The following is a 6,590-nucleotide window of genomic DNA, read 5'->3' on the forward strand; positions in this document are numbered from 1 at the left end:
AAATAACAACTTCCTAAAGTCATATTACCAGAAAATATCTTATTCTCAGCAGAGAGGCATTTTTTTTTTTATGTCCCAAAACATGCTCTGAGCTTTAAGACTTTAACTGTGAATCTTACCTCTCCTAAAATTCAGGAATTGTACTAAGAGTGTTTACTGATCTTGCGTGGAAGACCTAAGTACAAGTTGTATGTTAAATATTTTTAAAAATGTTTCACTTTAAAAAGTTTTTTTTTTTAAGTTTTATTTTTTGTGAAGTTTTAGACACACACCTATTATTCATGGATCCAGGTACTAATACGTATATATAATAAACCATAAATTCCCCTATTCTAATATAATAATTCTAAAAATATTACTTGAATCAGCGGAATAGAAAGAAAAACCAATAAGCAAATTAATTAGTGACAGTTCACTAATTAATTTGCTTATTTGTGATCACTTGGATTGTCGCACCTGAGGGTAAAACATATTAAACATACTAGGTGTGTCTAAAATGAAAGCTCTGCTTTTTGAATACATGACAATTTATAAATTCTATCTGGCATGGATATATTAGTCACAGCAAACTTTATAACTACCAACCTCATCACAAGTATCACACATGCACATGGTGTCTTTTTACATTTCTGGAATTTTCGGGTTCTGTACTTTTTAATCTAATTTAAAAGGCAGTTCTTATTGATTAGAATATACGAAAAGCAAAGCTTTTGCAAGCACTTTAGGGACTGAATTTAACTCACATGTCCAGTATTAGGTAAATGCAAAACATGACACTTTACAAACAAACAGCATTTTCAATTTAGATAAATATATTCTGTTTACTCTTTAAAGCTGAAAACTTCCTGACTTGCGATATATCATTTGTGATCACTTGGATTGTCACACCTGAGGGTAAAACATATTAAACATACTAGGTGTGTCTAAAATGAAAGCTCTGCTTTTTCTTTTCTGCTGTATAATAAGTGTAGTTCTAAGTCATCAGGATGAATGATTCCACATGCTATGTATGTACGGACTCACAACGTTTCTCGTATTATGACTTGTCTAAAGCGAGCGACCTGCTTTGCATCTAAATATATGTAGTCAACCTACATATACTGATGTTAGAAATGAGAATTAATGGGTTTTATAAGCACAGTTGAGGGAACATTTCGTCTAAAATCCTTAAAACTCTCGTTTAATATATGAAAATGAGCAGGCAAAGGAAGATTTTTTTATATGTTCTAGTCTTCACACTGCAGCCTTTCATAAAAAAGGTGAGATGACAGATAGCAGATGGATTTATCTTTTCACTTAGCTGAAAAACTACAAATCAGTTTCATATAAACAGATCTCTTGGCCAAATATAGCTTGACAGTAATTCCATAAGATTCATCAAGTTAAGGAAAGTGATTATGTCTGATGACATGAGATAATGTAAAAGTAGGATAGAGCACATGATTTCAATATATTAGGCTAGAGAATCCATTAAATAAAACCTTTTTAATGAAAATGCTTTTCTGTGTACCAATGATTTCTACACTCATTTACTTTTTAGGATGATAAATAGTTCTTATACCTTTTAATTTTATTTTTTTTTTTACCTAGAATAATATGATAGCATTACTAAAACAGTTTTCAGATGGCCAGCAATATTAAATGTTTAAAAAAATTTAAAAAACATCAGAGGTCACTGTAAGGTTTAAAAAAATATTTTTATTTTACTTATTACACTAACATTTGCACATTGAAACAGCATATAGGATTTCGGTAATTACATTTCTCATAAGAGAAGAAACGGGACGTGATGTGCATAAAGCACTTAATCAATTGTAGTTTAAACCTTCTTTTATTTCTCTGTAATGTTTGGAGGCAGACACAAACCAACTCCAGAATAGTGATGGAGAGAGATTCTGTACATTACAGCAAGGCTCTCAGACTGCACTTAATTCTGGTATAATGACATCTGGCCCACATTTTAAGATGAAATTTTCAATAAATGCTGGTGACTAACACAATTCATTATGGTTTCTCCTGAAAAAGGACGTGGGCAAAAATTGCTTTGGCTTTAAAAAAGCTTTCACTTCATTATGAGACCAAATCAATCACTATCAACAGAAGATACTCATAGGGCCACTTCTTCTGTGGCCGTTGTGCACTTTGTCATCAGGGCCTGTTGAAGGCACTAAGAAATTGTTTCTATTAGGCAGGCATTATTGTGAGGCTCCTCCAAGCTAAATTTGCTTTTAAGTGTATTTCTTTAGTAAAGAGATGGAACAATCAGTCTGAACTAAGACCATTGTGAGATCACCTGATTATCCTTATAAAAGCAATGACATTTAGATGGCTTTTTATTTGTATTGCTGCACAAAAAGAAATGAAAAAATTTTTTCCCACTAATCTGGGGAGGAAATCAAGTTACTCGATGATCACTATGCATCTGAGACAAGTGGAGAGGTTAAATTTCACGCCCACTGTCTCTCTCCTGCTTTTGTTTACGTCTCTCCTCATAAGGAAAAATTAAGTGCTGCTATAGGTTGAGGTGGTTGTATAAACTAAAGCTCAAAATTATTTCTATGTTCTTCATCATTTCACATCTTTTTCATTGATATCATTTTTCTATTTTACATATATTTTTTTTTTTATTTTGGGGACCACACAAGGAAAAATTAAATAAAATAGCAACTTTATTGAAATTAAGTTTTTCAGACATTGAAATGGATCTTAACAACCACCTCACCAAAGACAAGCGGATGGATAAGCATTATTTTGCATTTTACACTTGTGCTAAACATGATCCAGCAGATTCTTTTGAACAAGCTGTAGCTAAATTTTTACTGTTTTTCTCTCTCCTGAGTTCTTTAGAAAAAAGATTGCAGAATCTTATGTCATCGAGAGTATCAATTAACTCCTTCAGTCACGTTCCCTTTATTGTCAAAGAAAAATTCTAAAGGTTGCCTACCATTTCCTAGGTAGTTTATTTGGCATGTGCCTAAAGAAAACGACATGAATTAGAATATCTGAGTATGTGCTAGGGTCCTTGCATATTACAGAAGTGTGAGTTATTGAAAATGAAAGAGATACTTAAGAATAAGCATGCTGCCATGATTGAGACCGAGAACTAAAAAATTCCAAATGGAACTATGGAACCACCAACATGGGAATTTGCTCTGACACAGTCCTCCCAGCAAAATAAGAGAGGTGGCTTACTAGCGGTTGTCAGTTGCTTCGTATTTCACAGCTGCTTAGGTGCCAAAGTATTGGTGGGTAGGTTTATCATTCTTCAACTTTCTTTAAACTGCTTGGGTAGGTAGTAAATAATTGACTAAAAAAAATATAGCTGGAAAACGTTGAAAGTAGGTAGTTCTCAACTCTACCATAATACCATATTAGTGCTCTATAGGAGTCAGGCCAGAAAATGTATTTGGATGAATTGGTAACATTTCTCGACTTCTCTGTGGGCCGTAAATGGAATAGAATGTTACATGTTTGGTATAAATAAATATCAATTTCGTTGTTGTCTCTCTCAGATATTGAGAGAAGTTAATTGACGTAGTTAATGAAATACTTTTTAAGTTTTGATAAGTGGTCAAAGAATAAAAAAAGAGCAGGTCAGGGAGCTTACATATGTGTACTAGTTAAGGTGACATCGGCTGCTATAATAAATGAATCTCACGTGTTTGAATGGCTCAAAAATTTAGAGATAGATCCAGTTAGTTGAAGTGCTTTGCTCCACACAGTCATCCACAGATTCAGGCTGATAGAAGCTTTGCCATCTTCAGCCTAAAGCTTGTCTGTGGCCCTGGGAGAAAAAACCCAGCAGATAGTAGGAGAAAGAATACGGATGATTTGAATGAGCGAGGCCCGGAAGTGGTGAGATGTGCATCCACTCACATTTTGTTGGCTCTCACTCAGTCACAGGGTCATAGCTAATGACAAGGGAGGCTGGGAACTACAGTCAGGAAGACGAGGTGAACAGTCGACCTTCAAGCCCAGTCAACAATATCGTGCTGCATTCATAGGGCCACGGAGGGAAATAGATCTTTATTCATGCTACAGATTGTTCCACAAAGCTAGGTTACGAGATGGGAATTTTAAGAAGTTCTGGGTTTCGGACCAGATGGTGGAATTGGGACCAAATTAAAAATTAATTAAACGCCAGCCCTGTCCTCTTCTCATCCTCTTTTCTCTTTCTCTCCTCCTTTTCACCTCTTTTTGGATAATTGTAAATTATATCACAAGCTATAACTATTTTCTAGTCCGATTTAGTCAATGTTTAGGTTTTTTTTCAGCGATAGTGTTAAAACTTTAGAAATATTTATTTATACTTACATATTAATATAAGGGCCTTTATTAAAATTAAATATTATACGGATTCTCAGTTTTCTAATTATGAAAAATCGCACCTGTTTTGGTTGAAGGAGCTGCACAGACCCAAAGTGTCTCCATTCAGCCTGTCCTATGCCATCTCCTCCCCTATGTTGCTCCTTAAAGTATCCTGAGGCAAAGTCGGATCAGCTGTTCTATTGTAATATCACCAAGAGTCGTATGTTGTTGGTTTGTTTGTTTGTTTGATTTATAGATGAGGCAACCTTTGGTTGACCTCACAGATTGCAAGGACCTTGTCAGCTTACAATCTCTTACCTTTTTTTTTTTTTAATTTTTACACCTACAGCACCTGGTCTTCCTAGGTGGTCTCTCATCCAAGTACTAACCAGGCCCGACCCTGCTTAGCTTCCAAGAAAAGACGGGATCGGGCTTGTTCAGGGTAGCCTGGCCATAGACACCAAGAGTCTTATGTGAATAGCCCATTTTTCTGTGTTCATTCGAGAATTCAGCTGCCACTATGTCTTCAAGCTTCCCAGCTTCGTAGAGTCATTCTGTCGCGTGATGTTTAACTAAAATGATTCAATCCCTGATCCACCTCGGGTTCATCTGTGGTACACTAATCGATATTTCCAAAGAACCTCCAAAGACAGAATCTATTTCTTCTAATCACTCCTTATTCTAATTTGTTGAATCTGATGAACTCTTCATTGATCCTTTTCATTTATAATCTCTTCGGTTTCCATCTGTTTTGAATTGATCCAAATGGGTCATATAGTTCCTATGCCACAATTTTCATCTTGAAATTCCCAAAAGACAATTGTGTGAATAGACAGACTTTCACTGAAGAAGAGGATTCATTCTGGAAGGAAGCTGCATGTTTCTCAATCAGAGCACAACAGAGAGACGATTTATTCTGATCATGAACCATCTCTGTTTTTAAATATGGCCAAACGCTCAGGAACTTCCCACTGGCTGTTTCTCTTCCTCACGTCCTTGTCTCCTGCCATATTCTGCTGAAGTTCTCCCGACTCCTCAGAGTTCGACCCCCTCTGCTTCCCCAGGTTCCCAGGACTGCTGTAACCTCCTTCTATTTATAGGGCAGTTGGTGAAAACAAATTTCCCTTTCTGTGTTTTGCAGAATTTTATTTGTTTCATTCACAGTCTATTCTGGTCATGCCAAGGCCACTCTCTGTTCATATATAAAATAGACTTTAAAGGTTATTATTTGCTGAACGACATTTTTTTTTTTTTACCTAAAGAATGTTCTACCAACTTTTAAAGTAGTACTTTCCACCCCAACTCCCCAACCTGAAGAAGCTCATACAAAAAAAACCCAAAAAACAAAAAAACAAAAACAAAAAAAGTACAGATGTACATCCAAAAGGCTCCTCCCTTTTGGAACTCAGGGTTAAAAAGGGTATTTTGGAATGAGCAGACAAGTAGGGCCTGTATACAGAGATAAGAAATTAGATAGAGAAATTAAGACAATGATGTCCACATCTGGATTTGGATAAAGACATTCAACATGTGCTGGTATCATCCTCCACACTGTAAGACCTCTTTTCTCTTTCCATTGTGTATGCTGCTTCTTGGGTTTCAACCTTTCTTTACGTTATCGAACCGTTGGAATGAATAGTGCACGGTGGTAAATAGAGGGGTGGGCGGCCCTTCAAATATGTTAAGCAAGAATCTTGACCATTCTGTTTAAAAAAGAAAACTTCTCCCTGATATATAACACTTACGATTTTTATGATCTCACCATGCCCACATTTCTTACTCTGTTATCTCTCTCTGGGCTCTCCATCTGATTTCCATAATGTATCTTCATAGCGCACATGTTTATTACAACAGATTGCTAAGTTAACTTATCATGGCTTTTCTGCATTTATATTTTCTCCCGATTTAAGAGTTTAAGAGACACCAAGGCAAATTTGACAGTTACCTAATAAAGCTGAAATTCTGTCTACAATTGGAGTATCCTGGGACTCTGACTGCCTTTGGCTCTGTGAACGCATGCTGTATGCTAGTGTTACATCGATCGGAATGAGTCTGCCTGCAGTGAGCCCTAGGCATGCTCTGGGCCGTGAAACTTAAGGGGAGTGAGGGACTGTGTAATCATTGGGAGAACAGCTTAGGTACGATTGATCGATGCTCATGACAGTAACAATGAACCTCTCTCTAGAGGGGCGTATTGCAATTGTGAAGTCAAGCAAGTATAAGTGGGATAGGGAGGAACTTCAATTTTTCTCCAAGTAAAGAAACTAGTTCAGAGGTCACAG

General features: G+C 36.2%; 1 pseudogene; it reads right to left on the reverse strand.

Moving 5' to 3' along the window:
• Positions 1 to 4,648: 4,648 nt before the first annotated feature.
• Positions 4,649 to 4,767, reverse strand: LOC112484638 (annotated as a pseudogene).
• Positions 4,768 to 6,590: the final 1,823 nt, after the last annotated feature.

The sequence above is a fragment of the Pteropus alecto genome, unplaced genomic scaffold (genome assembly GCF_000325575.1).
Source record: "Pteropus alecto unplaced genomic scaffold, ASM32557v1 scaffold17, whole genome shotgun sequence".
In the NCBI taxonomy this organism is placed as follows: domain Eukaryota; kingdom Metazoa; phylum Chordata; class Mammalia; order Chiroptera; family Pteropodidae; genus Pteropus; species Pteropus alecto.